The following is a 13206-nucleotide window of genomic DNA, read 5'->3' as shown; positions in this document are numbered from 1 at the left end:
CAAGGTTAAGGCAATAGCCTTCTTTAATGCAGCTGGAGAACTGCCAGCAGAAGAGACATAATGATGAGCATCTTATGCTACCACAGGCAGTAGCTTCTTAAGAAGTGGTTCAGTCTCTGTAGCTTGCTTTTGAATTTTTTTCTCCAGGAGATATTTCTGAACAGCCGGTACTGGGACTCCCAAGTTTCTGCCTTTCTGTTAAGTGTCATGAAAAAAACATTTTTTTTTTCTAAGCCGATTTAGAAAAGAAAAAAAAAAAAAAAAGCTATACGTATCTTTACTCTAGAAGCCAATGTATCTTTTCTTTGAAAAATTGTAACAATACAAAATTGCCATAGCATTCCCAAATGCAGAAGTTATGACAGGAAAGTAAAAGTCCCAATAAAGTATCCAAGTGAATGCCACAGTCCAACCTTATTTCCTTTCAGGAAAACAAAATCTCAAGAGTGTATATTTTCATTTGTGCATTGATTTTGCTACTATTTCAAACTAAAAGGTGAAGGAGTTTTATCTTGGTGGATATATCCACCAATATTGTTAAATCATTAAGTCAGGTGTATTATCACCTTATTTTTACTATATATGAGAAAAATTTAGCCTCTATTTGAAATTCTGTGTGTTACCAACGCACCCCTTTTCTGTAAATGAGAGACTGAAGCACAAAGCGTTTGTTCAATGTTATTGAACATTAAATAGACTTAATAAAAACAATTTATTTCAAAAGTAATTCTTGCCTGGGCTTATGTGGTCCATCAGATCTGCCTACTACTTAATTTTCTTATGAAACATTCATGACCTTTCAGTGTGCTATTTGCTAAAATTATTTTAGTTTAACTCCCCCAATATTGATAGAGTTGTATTTCCCAAAGGTAGTATATCGGGATTTTCTTTTTTTGAGAGGTAATTCATGAGAATAGAGTTAAAGAGAAAAAAAAAAAAATCAGGGTTTAAGTGAAAGTTGATAAGTTAATATTATTAAATCACCATTAAGAGTGGTAAAGGGGCACCCGGGTGGCTCAGTTGGTTGATCATCCACCTTCGGCTCAGGTCATGATCTCCAGGTTCATGAGTTCAAGCCCCACAAGGGCTCATTGCTGTCAGTGTGGAGTCTGCTTTGGATCCTCTGTCTCCTGTCTCTCTGACCCTCCCCTGCATGTGCTCTGTCTCAAAAATAAATGAAACATTTAGAAAAAGTGGTAAGAACCCAAAGTTTTAAAATATTATGGTATCATAGGTGAGGAGCCTACAGAGATTTCTTAGTACTTAATCAAAAGCATTAACATTTAAAGTTAAAAGTGTGAGTGGGTGGATGTATTAATTTGGTGGGAATCCTTTTACTGTGTGTGTGTGAGTGTGTGTATTTTTATATACACATATGTGTATTTATATATCTACATATATAATTAACATGTTGCACACTTTATAATGCAATTTTATGTGTTAACAATACTTCAATAAAGCTAGGGAAAACTTTCAAGCTCTTCAGGTCAGTTACTGTATTTTTCAACTCAAATTTGATGGTTTATATTTGATTTGTTGAACTTCTTGTTTGGTCCATGAATTATTTTCCTAATTTTGCTTAGTTGACTATCTGTGTGTTCTTGAAGTTCACTAAACGTCTTTAAAAGGATTATTATTGGGGTTCCTTAACTCAGTCGGTTAAGCGTCCGACTTCGGCTCATGTCATGATCTCATGGTTCGTAAGTTTGAACCCCGCCATAGGGCTCTGTGCTGACGGCTCAGAGCCCGGAGCCTGCTTCAGATTCTGTGTCTCCCTCTCTCTCTGCCCCTCTCCCACTCATGCTCTGTCTCTCTCTCGCTCGCTCGCTCTCTCTCTTTCTCAAAATTAAATAAACATTTTTAAAAATTTAAAGAATTATTATTAATTATTTATCTGACAGTTGATAGAGCTGCATTTCTTTTGGATCAGTTATTAGAGCTTTATGAGTTTCCTTTGGTGGTGTTATTCTACCTGTTGTTGTTGTTGTTGTTGTTGTTGTTGTTGTTGTTTTGTGATCCTTGACTCGTTACATGGGTTTGGGTAATTGGGTTCCATTTCCGGACTTTAAAGATTTGCTTTGGCAGAGATGAATCGCCAGGGCAGCTTGGTTTGGGTTTCTAGTTATGTCTGCTAGTGATTCATTTGGGCAGGTACGCCTCACCATTATGGTCCATTTTGGGGTGAGACAACTGTTTGAACTGTGAGGTCAGGGATGGGCGAGTTGCACACTGGCTGAGAACAGTTGGCCAGGACTGCTGGTTGCATTCCCTCCCCAAGCAAGGCTGGGCTCCCTGGTGGCTCATATTCTCTGGTCAGGCTTACTTGATAGTTAGAAATGGGTATTGAATCTGGTAGCATGTGAGGCTATGAATTAGCTTTCCTGCCCTGACAAGGCAGCGGGATGGGATCCAGGGTCGGTATGACTCATTGTTAGGGAACCCAAACCAGGCAAGAGTGCACACTGAATTCGCACCTCTGGAGATGGCGAAAGCCATGGCGGTGCTCTCAGTTCAAGTGCCACTCTGAGCAGGGCTGTTGGATGGGCAATGCAGCTTCCTATGTGTTCTGGTTATGTTCCAGAACACAGAACATGTGTTCTGTAGTTGGGCACAGAATGCTGTGGGCATTCTGGTTGGGCAGAACCAACCTGCAGCCTGGTTGGGCAGCCTGAATGCTGAATTCAGCCATGAGTGGGTCTACAGATTAGTATTTCTGGCCAGGGGTAGCAGGCGAAGAAGCTATAAAGCCAGTAAAAGCTCTTTGTTGTCTTAACCCAAGATAACTCACTCCCCCAAGTGCCCTGGCTGAACGGGGCCACTGGCTTTGCTCTTGCAGACTGTCAATTCTGCCTGCCATGTCTCAGCTCAAGTGTTACTGGCTTATGCCGCTTCTAAATGTTCTTGCCAGCGCTTTTGGTCCGATGGGGCCAGGAGATCTCCACAGCAAGTGAAGCTATTATCTCAGTTCTTTTGCCTGGATGGGATGGGAAACGGCCACGGGGCCAGGAGTTACCCTCAGTGTCAGCTGTAAATTAATCCCCCAGCCTGGGCTTAGCAAGGGACCCCTCCATACCCAGTGCTGGCTTTGCTCTGTGCACAGTCAGCTCTGCCTGGTCTCCTCTCAGCTCCAGCATTGTCAGTTAGATGTCGTCTTCCAGGCTTTATCATCAGCTCCTCTGGTCTGGGAGTCCCAGGGGGTGGAGCTGTGTTTCAGCTCACTTGCCTTGGAGGGATGGAGAGAGACCATTCCAGACACCTCCTAATTTTGTTTTATGTTTTGTTTTGCTTTTGTTTTGTTTTCTTTTCCTTAAGCAGCTTTCTTCTCAGGATTGGCTTGGAACTACCCTCAGCCTTCAATGTAGATTAATCCCCTCTACCTCTTCTTGTCTGGTGCTGGCTTCCCTTGAGGCACTCAGGTTTTCCCACCTGCCTCTTAGCTCGAGTATTGCTGAACTGCACAGCTTCCAGTGTTCTTACCAGCCTTCCTGGACAAGTGGAGGCAGAAGACACGCTCCCTGTGTGGGCAAGACCGGAATAAGGTCTCCCACAAAGTGGCTCACAAGGCTGAGGGAGCTGGTTGTCCCCCATGGGCTCTCTTTTTCCACGGGAGGAACCAGGGGTTCAGGGGAGACCTCTCTGCATGGTGCGTCACTGTCCTGGGGGAAGAGTAATGCCTTTAGTGTTTAGCTGCCTCATTTACCCTTCTAATAAGTCTATCTTGGCCTCTTTGGTACAGAGGGTGCCCACATTCTAAGATTCTCTCAGGGGTGTCCTGTTCATGAGTAGTCGTTAATCGTCCTTTTTGTGTGGGGAACCAAAGTCAGGAACAGCCTATGTCACCAAGATGGTATCATATCTCTCTATGTCAGTCTATCTCCTTACCTTTTTTAATTTTTCTATTAGCTCATATCCCCCACTGACGTATTATGAATGTGCATCCTAACTTGTTTGGCTGTCTTTCCCTTCCCACCATCCATAGTGGGATCTGAAACTCCTAACACCAGAAAGCTCATTTTGTTCACTGCAGTGTCTCCAAAACCCCAAATGGAGCATGGCACACAGTAGGAGCTCACTAAATGTTTGTTGCATAAGTGAATGTTTCCTCATGGTTGAATCAATGAATTATTCTCATATCATCATTTGCGTAATCATCCCTCCATTACTAAAAACTGCGTTTCCAAACTCGTTGCAGAAAAGGATGAGTCCAGCTCTGCTTTTGTTGTCCTCCCATTAGATGGAAACATTAAAGAACAGAGAATTGAAGTGACTCAGGACACTGACACAGCCGATTGTTAGTGGAGAGCATAACGAAACTGAATTCTGCAGCATCGAATTCTAGGCAGATTACCTAAGAGTTTGGCAGCTCGCATCTTGCCATTAACACATTAGGTGGATCCAGTTCAGGACATAATCTGCTTGTGGCAGCTCAAGTCTGTGCTTTCTGAAGGCATACAACTCTTTTACCCTCTCTTCTACACTTTTCTTGCGTGCTACGCATAGCCTTATTGTCGCTTTACAACCTGGGTCATTTAACACATCTTGCAAGGAATTTAACACAGAAGACATGAGGGAATGGGATTTTTTTTAAATTTATTTTCATCCTGGCTTGATTCAGAATGAAACAGAGAATGCACACTATCCTAAATGGACACCAGATTTTTGCAACATGAGCTGAGCTAATACAGGCTATATAAAATGGAGGAATTGAAAGGCTGGCCATGGCAAACTAATTTTAGGACACATCTTTTAAAGCTATTAGGTTCATTCTTCACTTGTGCTACAGATCAACAAGGTTTGTAATTGCTAAAAGGTCTCTCTATGGGTACTTTATTCCCCAGTGGAAAAAAGACAATGGGTTGTGTGCAATAGCATTTACAAGCCAGTTGTGAAAGTCATGGTTGTGGGATCAGATGAATGGAGTGGGTGGGCAAAGACAACATGCCTTCAATTAGGACTCCGAAAAGAGTGATTTCTCTCCAAGCTCCCTTTGTTTAGGAAGGATTGCAAAGCTGTGCTCCTACTTAATTATTGTTGTAGACTTTTCCTCCGCTTCCAGAGTTGGCACAGCCTCTGATGGTTTCCAGCATGATCTGCCAAGGCTGCTTCGATTCCTTTTATTGAATGTTGGCTGACTGCAAACTCTCTTGGCAATAGCCAATTGCACACATATGCCCGGCCACAGTGGTGCCAAGGTCCCTCCCGAACGCCTACCCCTCGGTGTCTTTGCCTTGTTATAGTGTGTGCAACTGAGTTGTAAGGCACAGTTCCAAAAACTGCAAGTTTCAATCCACAAAGCTGATTCATTTCATTGGATGATGAGTATGCTTTCCTTAACTTTTTGGTGCTGGTGGTCCATTGAAGTATTATATCTACTGCTGTGTTCTTCCTATATATTTTTAAGTTTGTTTGTTTTATATATTAATTAATTAATTTATTTATTATTTAGAGCATGAATGCGGGAGGGAGAGAGAGACAAGGAGAGAGAGAGAATCCCAAGCAGGTTCCGTGCTGTCAGCGCAGAGCGTGAACTCACAGGGCTCGAACTCACAAAGCATGAAATCATGACCTGAGCCAAAACCAGGAGTCAGATGAGTAACCAACTGAGCCACCTAGCTGCCCTAGCTTCTGTGTTCGTCATCTATAGGTATGTATTTTGAAGTTCCCAGGGCTGTCCCCAAAATTTCGAGATCAACCAGACCAATAATCCAAAATTTGACAAGTAGATGACTTTGAGAGGCAAAGTCTAATTCTATCTACTAGACTTCATGCATGACTCCACAGATATTTTTATCTTATGCTTGACTTCTGATAATACCTCGCTTCGAGGAGAAGTGGTTTAATGTGATTCTAATTTCCATCATACCTTCAAGGGCTCTGCTTTTGGCAGAATTGTAAGTCTTCGTCTTCATCATCGACTTCACGTGTGGCCTTTGTTTAAGTCCCTCATCCTACTGTAAGATTTCTGCAAAAATCAATCCCTCTTTTGAAGAACATTCTCTCCTACTGTGTTTGCTTCTTTACCATAGACTAATTTTGGTGTTGTTTAACAAGGACATTATGTTCTTTTTTAAATTTTTTAATGTTTATTTATTTTTGAGAGAGAGAGAGAGAGAGAGAGAGACAAAGCCTGAATGGGGGAGGGGCAGAGAGAGAAGGAGACACAGAATCCAATGCAGGTTCCAGATTCTGAGCTCTCAGCACAGAGTCCGAACCGTGAGATCATGACCTGAGCTAAAGCCGGATGCTTAGGAAGTCGGATGCTTACCTGACTGAGTCACCCAGGCACCCCCAGACATTATGTTTTCTTGATCAGATTTCTGGACCATATGGACTGTGTATTTTAGAACTTTTCCTTATCATACATTATAAGTAAAATAAAATGGTGTGTTAAAACCAAACTTTGTTTAAATAATACTAAATGCAGAATCTTATTCAAACATCAAAATTCATTTAGCAGCAAAAAAATTCAGTGACTTACAGCATTTTGTTTCTGAGTTGAAACTAAGTGCAAAAATATGTACCAAAATATAAACCAAAAATAAAATATTTAATAAATCTATTCACTTTGAAAGAATGTTTTATTCTCTACCCCTCTCTGTTTCTTTTGCACTCTCAGTTTCTGTTTGATATGTATATTACAATTTCTTTTTTTTTTTTAAGTTAATTTATTTATTTTGAGGAAGAGGGACGACCTGGGTGTGCCTGCAAGTAGGGGAGGGGCAGAGAGAGAGGGAGAGAGAGAGTCCCAAGCAGGCTCCATGCTGGCAGTGTAGAACCCATTGTGTGGCTCAATCTCATGAATGACTGCAAGATCATGACTTGAACCAAAATCCAGAGTCTGACACAACTGACTGAGTACCCAGGCACCACACGATTCCCCAAGTCTTGAAAAACCTTGTAAATTAAATGATGCTAAAAAAGAAGGTACTTGGGGCGCCTGGGTGGCGCAGTCGGTTAAGCGTCTGACTTCAGCCAGGTCACGATCTCGCGGTCCGTGAGTTCGAGCCCCGCGTCGGGCTCTGGGCTGATGGCTCGGAGCCTGGAGCCTGTTTCCGATTCTGTGTCTCCCTCTCTCTCTGCCCCTGCCCCGTTCATGCTCTGTCTCTCTCTGTCCCAAAAATAAAAAAAAAAATAAAATAAAATAAAATAAAATAAAATAAAATAACGTTGAAAAAAAAGAAAAAAAAAAAAAGAAGGTACTTAAGGATGTGGCAGGTAATTTTATGTGTCAGTTTGACTGGGCTAAAGGATATCTAGATACCTGCCAGAACATTATTCCTGGGTGTGTCTGTAAGAGTGTTTCTTGAAAAAAGTAGCATTTGAATTGGTAAACTAAGTACAAAAATGCCCTCCCCAATGTGGGCAGGCATCATCTAACCCACTGAAGGCTCGAATGGAACAAAAAAGTAGAGAAAAAACAAATGGGCTGGGACACTTATCTTCTCCTGTCCCCAGACATTGGTGTTCCTGGTTCTTGAGGCTTCAGATCCAGAGTGGGATTTACGTACTGTCTCCTCTGGTTCTCAGGCCTTCAGATTTGGACTGGAACTACACCTGGACCTACAACAGTTATCCCAGTTTACAGAAAGCAAATCAGGAGCCTTCTCAGCCTCAAATCATGTGAGCCAATTCCTATAATATCTATCAAAAAAAAATGTCTAGGGGCGCCTGGGTGGCTCAGTCGGTTAAGCGGCCGACTTTGGCTCAGGTCATGATCTCACGGTCCGTGAGTTCGAGCCCCGCATCGGGCTCTGTGCTGACAGCTCAGAGCCTGGAGCCTGTTTCAGATTCTGTGTCTCCCTCTCTCTGACCCTCCCCCATTCATGCTCTGTCTCTCTCTGTATCAAAAATAAATTAACATTAAAAAAAAAAATTTTAAAAAAAATGTCTATCTGTCTATCAGATAGACAGATGTCTATCTGGTCCTATTGGTTCTGTTTCTCCGGAGAACTCTGACTAACACAGGGATAATGGAGGAAAAGTGTCACTTGAAATACCAATAGATGGGTTTTAGTACTTAAAATAAAGAAATAATAATATTTGCACCTAGAACAAAGTGCCTGATAAATATCAATTGAATAATAAAAGAATGAATGAATTTGATTTAAAGTATAAGCATATAAGATTATATTTTAAAATGTACTCAAGATTTTTATTAGTCAGGTATAGCAGGACATGCAGATACAGAAATGACTGTCATGAAGGATGACATTTATAGTCACGTATAGGAGGCATGCCACACCATGCAGGGCCACAGGAGGAAGCACCAGGGTCAGTAAGGAGAAAGAAGAGACAAGCAGAAAATGTGGGTAAGAGCCTTTGGCATGGTTTCTGAATTAAGGAAAGACAGGTAGGTTAAATAGGTTTTAATTAGCTACTTTGATATTTTCTATGGGCACTGGGTTGTAGCAGCTCACCTGAGTTGCATGGTACCTGGTCTTGGCAAGGTTAGGACAGGGAACCACGGACCTGGACTGTAGGATCCTGATGAGGGCTGGAGGGGAGGGCTTTGATTGGTTAGTTTGCATTTGAATGGCAACCTCCCTGCTGAATTGATTTCTATCGCTAGGGAGCTAGGAATTAGCTAACACTGGGAGGAGCAAATCCCTGCCAGTGTCAGTAAGGCATCATTCCCATACGATTCCCTGGTGGATTCTCTATCAAGATTCATTCACTATCTACCAATTAAATCTGACAAGATTTCACCCAATAAGAGCAGACGTCACAAAAATATTGCAAATAAGATACGGCACCGTTTCTACATTCATACAATGGGTAGCTAATTAACACCAGTTAAATAGGATTGAACATTTTGATGTGTAATATTTTAATTGGTACTTATAACAAAATACTTATTTATATTTAAAGTAAGTGTTGATCTCCAGACTTGAATGTGTCAATTAATGCTGTATTCCTTCATTTCCCTTTTAGTTTTAGCAAAAGCTTATGTGTGTGTGTGTGTGTGTGTGTGTGTGTGTGAAAAGTAAAGTGAAAGTACTAATGAAAATAGTACAGATCCTCTTGTGGTTCATAAGCATGATGATTGGGTGTTCACGCCATTGTGTGACATGTGCTTCCCTTAAACCTAGTTACGTGACCTCAGGACATTACCTTGTTATGTGACCTCAGGACATTACCTGTCTGACGTGGAAAAAAAAAAAAGTACAAACTGGTGAACAAGAAATACTATTAAGTAAATTCTGGCTTCCATGTTACAATGTGATAAAATATAATCATCAAAAATTTGAAAAACTAGAACTAATTCTGAAGATGTCTGCTGTAGGACGTGGAGACACAGCAGTGTCAGGAAGGCTTGCGGAAACTTTTGTCATACTCTCCTTGCCCTTATCTGTCCCTAGGACGCCAGGAAACCTCATCTCTTCTGCTCTGTTGTCTCAGCTTATATTTAAAAAGATTATGATTCCCTGTGGCCTGAAAAAGATAAAACGTTCTTTACATTTGTACTAAGAGGTACTTTCCCTATGCACTTCCCCACCTGTATACACCCCCTCCCTATACACTTCTATGCCAAAATGTTCCTATTCGCAGTTCTAAAAACATTATTCTTGCACTCCATTTCAACTTTCCCAAGTCTGACACATTTCTAAATTATTCATATTTCAATGAGAAGACTCTGTCATATCACTAAAAGTTTCTCACCCTTATTTACGACTACTATGATGGTAATGAGTCATTTTAATAATGTAGCTTCTTATTAAAGTGACTTTTAATCTCATGACGTGGCAGGGGGTGATCTTGTCAAAGCAGAAGGGTTACACTGTCCCAGTGGCACCTCTAAATTAGTCTCTACTGGTGGCAGGCACTAAGGATCCACAAAGTAAAATGTAAAACTTATATTACTGAAAGGCACTCTGACCACAGACTGTTCTAAGTATGAGACACCCATCCTGGTCTATATATCTGTCCAGTTAGCATCCTCTGATCCTAGGGTGTTAGCCTCGTTCTTTCTAGGGAAATTGTTCTGAAAATCTTACAATGTATGGCTGCACCCAAACATAATTTACAGTACAGTTTACATGTCTGAAGTTGATGTACAGGTTATCGTGCAAATAGCAGCATAGGAATGTTTCTGCTACTGCACATACTTCCCAAGGTTTGCTGAATCCAATAAAATGTTCTGTTATTGCATTTTCCTCATTAAAAGTGAAATGAGTGTCAGTTATTATGCTTATTGGCCATTTGAGTTTTCTCTTTTGTGAATCGTGAAGTTACACCTTTTGTTCATATTTCCATCATATCTGCCATCATATCAACTTCATTTTTTCATTTTTTATTGTTTGCCATTTACTTTTTGTTTGTAATAGCCTCATTTTTCTTCCCTATTTTTTCCCCCCTTAGTTCTTAATAGCTCCACACTAGAAAGAAGGATGTGATGGGTCAATTTGACTGGTTCACACGGACCCAGATATTTGCTACATATGCATATAATGGAAACAGAATCAATACATTTGTTATTATTAGTTATATAGTATATACATACATATATAAGAGAAATAGAATCAAGAGGATATATAGTTTTTATATATTTATAGATACATATATAATACAAGCTACAGGACGAATGCAGAGACTAAATAATAAGAGACTACATTAAAAGTAAAATTTCCTTTTACTTTAAATTGAAGATGACACAAAGAAATGGAAAAGATTCCATGCTCATTGGTTGAAAGAATAAATCTTGTTAAAATGTCTATACTCCCCAAAGCAATGTACACATTTAATGCAATCCCTATCGAAATACCACCAGCATTTTTCAAAGAGCTAGAACAAACAAAGCTAAAATTGGTATGGAACCACAAAAGACTCTGAACAGTCAAAGCAATCTTGAAAAACCAAGGCGGAGCTGGAGGTATCACAATTCTGTACTTCAAGCTATTTTACAAAGCTGTAGTCATCAAGACAGTCTGGTACTGGCACAAAAACAGACATAGAGACCAATGCAAAAGAACAGCAAACCCAGAAATGGACCCACGACTATATGTCAACTAATCTTCAACAAAGCAGGAAGGAATATACAATGGAGAAAAGACAGCGTCCTCAACAGATGATCCTGGGAAAACTGGGCAGCGACATGCAGAAGAACGAAACTGGACCACTTTCTTACACCATGCACAAAAGTGTATTCAAAATGGATAAAAGACCTAACTTTGAGATAGGAACAGGAAGCAACTTCTCTGACATCAGCCATAGCAACTTCTTACCAGACACATCTCCAGAAGCAAAGGAAATAAAAGCAAAAATGAACTACTGGAATTTCATCAAGATAAAAAGTTTCTGCACAGCAAGGAAACAATCAACAAAACTAAAAGGCAACCTTCAGAATGGGGGAAGATATTTGCAAATTACATATCCAATACAGGGTTAGTATCCAAAATCTATAAAGAATTTGTCAAGCTCAGTATCCAAAAAAATAATTAACCCAGTTAAGAAATGGGCAAAAGACGTGAACTGACATTTTTCCAAAGGAGATATCCAAATGGTGAACAGACACATGAAAAGATGCTCAACATCACTCATCATCAGGGAAATAAAAATGAAACTACAATGAGATATCCCTTCACACCTGGCTAAAGTTAACAACATGGAAACATTAGGTGTTGGGTAGGAAGCAGAGAAAGGGGAAACCTCTTACATTGTTGGCAGGAATGCAAATTGTACAGCCACTCTGGAAACTAGTGTGGAGCTGCCTCAAAAAATTAAAAATAGAACCACCCTATGATCTGGCAATTGAACTACTAGGTATTTACCCAAAGGATACAAAACTACTGATTTAAAAGGATACATGCACCCCAATGTTTATAGCAGCATTATCAACAACAGCCAAATTATGGAAAGAGCCCAAATGTCTATCGACTGATGACTGGATAAAGAAGAGGTGGTATATATATTCAATGGAACATTACTCAGCCATCAAACAGAATGAAATCTTGCCATTTGCAACAATGTGTATAGTGCTAGAATGCATCATGCTAAGCAAAATTAGAAAAAGACAAATACCATATGATTTCACTCATACGTGGAATTTAAGAAACCATACAAACGAACATGGGGGGAAAAGAGAGAGAGAGAAACCAAAAAAGAGACACCTAACTAGAGAACAAACTGAGGGTTGTTGCAGGAGGTTGGTTAAATGAGTGATGGGTATTAAGCAGGGCACTTGTTGTGATGGGCACTGGATGTTTTGTGTAGGTGATGAATTGCTGGATCTTACACCCAAAGGTAGTATTTTACTGTATATTAACTGACGAATTTAAATAAAAACTTGGAAGAAAAGATCTCCTTTTATTTTTAACTAGTTTGGTCTGTGGATTCTTCTAAATGACAATCACTCTGTTAACACATATCACATGCCACTGTATGATAGGAGCTAAAGATAAAGCAAACAAATAACATGATTCTGCTCTCATAAAGCTTAGATTCCATGAAGCAAACACATAATTACACTTGAAAGGGCGGGCCTATGCCGGCCGACTCCATCTTGTTCTGCAATGAAAGGGCGGGCCTATGCCGGCCGACTCCATCTTGTTCTGTGTCCTTCACCTTGACCACACCTCCTCCCCTTGAGTAACCCCCCCCCCTCACCTGTCTAACAGGACTCGGACCCTTCCCCAGCCAATCGGCTGAGGCCACAGCCGTTACCTCACCAACTGCCCCTGGGCCCCAATAAAACCTTTGTCCTTTTGAAACTCGCTCTCTCTCCCTGGTATCTCACCGCTGCGTCGGTGCAGGTAGGGGATTGAGCTCGAGCTAGCTCGAATAAAGGTTCTTTTGCTTTTGCATCGGACTCGGCTCCCTAGTGGTCTTTGGGGATCACGAATTCTGGGCATAACACACTTTGTGAATGATGGCTACTCATCCTGAAAGCTTGAGGAGTTTCTTTGGCATTTTCCGTGTATGCAGTCTGGAAGCGTCCATGGAGAGGGTGTTTTCTCATAGCTCACTGGTCCCTTAGGAGACACTGGGACTCAGGTTTTCAAATCCCCTGTTATTTTTTCCTCCAACTGCTAAACAGACCTGACCTAAAAGAGGGATCGATCGTTTAAAAATAATTAGTATAATTACTATAACTTTAGATCAATTTTAGCAATTATATTGAGCCCAGATTTGTCTACCTCTCAGATTTAGGTTTTCAGTGGTGATAACTTACATAAACCAATGCTCAGGGTGGTTGGAACAACAAAGGAG

At 40.7% G+C, this 13206-nt stretch overlaps 1 pseudogene; it reads left to right on the top strand.

Annotated features, from left to right (window-relative positions):
* Window positions 1–9015: 9015 nt before the first annotated feature.
* On the top strand, window positions 9016–9147 carry LOC122199059 (annotated as a pseudogene).
* Window positions 9148–13206: the final 4059 nt, after the last annotated feature.

Source organism: Panthera leo, chromosome C2 (assembly GCF_018350215.1).
Source record: "Panthera leo isolate Ple1 chromosome C2, P.leo_Ple1_pat1.1, whole genome shotgun sequence".
In the NCBI taxonomy this organism is placed as follows: Eukaryota; Metazoa; Chordata; class Mammalia; order Carnivora; family Felidae; genus Panthera; species Panthera leo.
The sequence above is the reverse complement of the archived record's forward strand: the minus strand, read 5'-3'. Positions and strand labels throughout refer to the sequence as shown.